This window comes from Vombatus ursinus, unplaced genomic scaffold (genome assembly GCF_900497805.2).
Source record: "Vombatus ursinus unplaced genomic scaffold, bare-nosed wombat genome assembly UNPS02014822.1, whole genome shotgun sequence".
NCBI classification, from domain to species: domain Eukaryota; kingdom Metazoa; phylum Chordata; class Mammalia; order Diprotodontia; family Vombatidae; genus Vombatus; species Vombatus ursinus.
Window position 1 is genome coordinate 408,540 of NW_020954600.1, and position 4,569 is coordinate 413,108.

Consider the following 4,569-nt stretch of genomic DNA (forward strand, 5'->3'; position numbering starts at 1 on the left):
TGCAAGTGATATTTGTGATTCTCTGAATTCCGTTGCTATGTAACTAGCCTGTTCTCGCACATCAGCTTCCAAGTACAAGCAGTTCCCCGTTTGCCAGCTTTATCTTGCAACAGTTCATAATCACTCGTTTACACATTTGGAGCACATTTCTCTATAGAAACAATGTTTGTTATATTAACAGAAGGATTCTTGGGCAAACCGACCAAAGCCTATTAAATACACAACATGAGGCTAGCGTACTGCTAAATTAATGCTTTTTTGGAGCCTAACCACCACGAAGAACAACGTTTCTATAGGAAGATGTTTTCCTATTTCCAACTTGGGGTGCCAGAAAGACAGAAGAGGCTTGCCGAGCCCTCCTCACCTCCTGTCGTACAGCAGCAGGGGATACCTAGAAATACCTAGTGATGGATCTGGGGAGCGGGGAGGAAATGACCCCCCCCATTTCTTATCCTTCATCAATTCTTGGGCTCCAGGGCCTCCTCGTTGTGTCCCAATTCCAGCCGGTTTGCCTTTCCCTGGGCCATGGTAGAACATCCTGTCAGGAGCCCAGAGCTCACGAGAATGAGCAAGTTCAACTTAAGGACCAAGGTTTAGATGGCCTTCGTTCATGTTGGTGTTGATGGTCTAGCCCCCTTTCTGAGCCTCGGCTTTTTTTGTGTGTTTGTATGACGACGCCACCCGGTAAGGGTGGGCGTGAGGCTCCGTTGTGATAGAATAAAGTGCTTTGGTTACACTGCTGTATTAGAAGAATATAATCCATCACCACCTAAGAGACCTCGAGCAAATCTGCCCGGGAGCCTCGGCCTCCTCGTCTGCAAAATGAGGGGACTGATCTGTGTAGCTCCTAAGGCCTCTTCCAGCTCCTGGGAACAATTCTGTTAGACGCGTTTGGCAAGAGCCTTGGCACTTAATGCTTAATACTCTGGTTCCCGGCATAAGAAAACAACCCGTGCCCAGAGAAATAAATACAAAATTTTACATTGATGCAGCCCTTGGAGACTTTTTCTGAAGGTTAAAAAAAAAATTACTCCTGCTTTTATTTTTTTTTCCACTTAGACTTTGTAAGCACCCAGGGGCTCTAATGGGTATTTCCTTATAAAAATCTGTGTTTCTCTAGGCTGAAGATTCTTTATACTTTAAACCACCCTATGCGGTCAGTGCCCAGTCTTGTCAATTCTAATTTCCATGCCCATATGTGTCTCCTTTTTTCCACTCAACATGGCCAACACTGCCTTTAAAGAGCATATATTCTGTAGGGGAAATGTCTCACACAGATAAGTAAGTAGGAAGTATATACACCTGTAGCTTGGGTTGAACTGGAGTTTACTTGGAGCTGTGCCTGTACACATCTGGCCTCTTCTGGCCAGATGTGTGTTCTGATCCCATTGCTGAAGGACAGAAGGCACCAGCAGCTGTGGCTGATCCCTTGCTTCCGCATACCTGGCAGCTCTTATCAAAGATGACCAGTAGTTGATCCTGAGAGAACTGCTCCCTCCATAGGATACAAGTACTATAGAAAGGCCCCGTGTTTTTTTGAGCATGTTGCTTGGGACTCAGGCAGCCTCTCCCTTGGGCTACCAACAAAAGGACAGGGGCAGGGGTTTGTCTTCCTTCCCTGTCCCCAGCAGCTACAGGCACGCAGCATCAAGAACATATGCTAGACATGTGTCTGGCTGCCCCTTCTGCTTAGCATTTGTATCTCTGAGCACAGGTGACTCAACAGTGATCCTGAGAAATGGACATTTCCAACCTTGGTGGCTACCTCAGGTTTTCCTGGGTACCTGAGCTGGTGCTGGAGGGCCCGTAGGAGGTGTTACTTATACCTCCACCGCTTCTCAGGGAGGAAGAGTCTTCGAGGATACTCCCACCGAGAGGTCTAGGACAAAAGCCAAGAGAACCACATATGTTGCTCTGATGCAACAGATCCAGGATGAATATGAAATATCTGGTCACCAGTCCCATAAAGTTGTTCTTATCTCCCAGGTGGGTGATATTATTGCTTTATGTTTTAAGTATCTATTAATACTTGCTTGACTATCTATAGTCATATAAAAAAACTCTAAATCACTGTTGATTAGAAAAATGCAAATTAAAATAACTTTGAGGTACCACCTCACACCTATCAGATTGTCTAATACGACAGAAAAGGAAAATGACAAATGTTGGAGGGGATGTGGAAAACTGGGACACTAAAGCACTATTGGTAGACTTGTGAATTGATCTGGAGAGCAATTTGGAATTATGCCCAAAGAGCTATAAAACTGTGCTTACCTTTAGATCCATAAAACCACTACTAGGTCTGTATCCCAAAGAGATAAAAAGGATGGGGGGAACCTATTTGTACAAAAATATTTATAGCAGCTCTTACTGTGGTGGCAAAAAAAAAATGGAAATTGAGGAGATGCCCATCAATTGGGGAATGGCTGAACAAGTTGTGGTATATGAATGTAATGGAATGCTATTGTGCTATAAGAAATGATGAGCAGGTGGATTTCAGAAAAACCTGGACAGACTTACATGAACTGATGCAAAGTGAAGTGAACAGAACCAGGAGAACATTGTACACAGTAACAGGAACATTGTACAATGATCAACTGTGAATGACTTAGCTATCCTTAGAAATACAGTGATCCAAGACAATTCCCAAGGACTCATGATGAAAAATGCTATTCACATCCGGAGAAAGACTTGATGGAGTCTGAATGCAGATCAAAGCATACTATTTTCATTTTCTTTATTTTTTCATGAGTTTTTTTTTCTTTTGGTCTGTTTTTTTCTTTCATAACATGACTAATATGGAAATATATTTTACATGATTGCACATATATAACCTATACCAAATTGCTTACTGTCTTAGGAAAAGGGGAGGGAAGGAAGGAGAAAATCTAAAACTCAGAATTTTTAAATGAATGTTAAAATTTGTCTTTACAAATAATTAGAAAAAATAAAATACTATAACAAAAACAAAATGCTTGAGAATCTTTTGTATTTTGGTATTTCTTTTGTGGTGGAGAAAATATAAGGCTATCCTATACTTGCTATAGTTTAGTACTTGGTACACTGGGTAACATTTCTAGAAGGGATCCTCACTCTCTAAGATAGGCTTTACCTAAACATTGTTATAGAACTTTTCCCTGGAACTCTGGGGTGGGGAATATAAAGGAGAAGAGCCTGACTCCTCTCTTTGAAGGATCAGTCAGTCAGTCAACTCAGAGGGAGGAATCTAGGAAGACATTTAGGTTGCAGGCACCATGAGGAAGTTTGGGAGTGGGGAGGGTTTGAAGGGAAAGATGAATTCAGTTTTGGACATTGAGTTTAAAGTGTGTCTACAGCACATCCAGCTTGAGATGTCCAATAGAATGTGGAGGTTAGGAGGCCAGATTAGTAGATCTGAGAATCATGGGCATAGAGATGATCCCTGAATCCACTGGAGCTTATGAGATCTCCCAGTGAAATAGCGTAGAGAGAATAGAAAGAAGAGTAGACAGCCCAAGACAGCACCTTGGGGAACTGCCATCATTAGGAGGGATGAAGGAGACAGAGAAGGAGTAGTCAGACTGTCAGGAGAACCAGGAGAGAGAGGAGTCACCAAAACCTAGAGAGGAGAGAGTGTCAGATGAGGGGAAGAGGGTGATGGGCAGTTGTCACTGGCTTCAGAGAGCAAGGAGGATGAGAACTGAGAAGAGGCCGTTAGACTGGGGAGGGGAGGTAGGGAACAAGCATTTATCTATCTATCTATCTATCTATCTATCTAATCTATGTATTTGTCTATTTATTTATTTATTTACCTACTTGTTTATTTATTTATGACAATTAGGGTTAAGTGACTTGCCCAGGGCCACACAGCCAGTAAGTGTGTTTGGTATGAGGCTGGATTTGAACTCAGGGCCTCCTGACTTCAGGGCCGGTCATTTATGAAGCGCCTACTGTGTGCCAGGAGCTGAGGGCTGGACGCTGCACGGGCATTACTTCCTTTGATAACTGGCGATTAAAGATAACAATTGGTGATTCGAAAATCAAATGGAGAGATGGTGGGTACCTTCGGAGGGAGCAGCTGAGGGTGGGGGGTTTAGAAGAGAATGAGGGGTCCAGAGAGGGGTGCCCCCGGACTCCAAAGAACGCAGGAGGCGATTGGGGCGGGTGGAAGGAAGGAATGGTGTGGGCGCTTTCCTTTTCTAAGCCTCTAAAATGAAAGGGCTGGGTCCTTCGCACTCCGGATTTGTGAGCTGGTGAATGAATGCACCAACGAAAGAACGGAAGAACGAACGAATGAATGAATGGGCCCCTGTAGCACCATGGCTTCGGTTACACACAAACTGGGGGTAGGGCGCTGGCCAGTGGCTCACAGCTCCCGCCCCCTTCATTCAAATCTCCCGACATGCTCCGCCCACCCAACAGGCTCGAGCCGCAGCGCCGACCAATCCCAGCCCGGAAGGGGCGGGGCCTTGGGCGCACGTGCTCTTAGGTTCCCACAGCTATGGCGCGTGCGCCCCACGCGTTGTGCTTCCGGGTTCGCCGCGCCGTTGCCAGGCAACCCTGGGTGTTCGTTCGCGGGGTCCGCGCTGG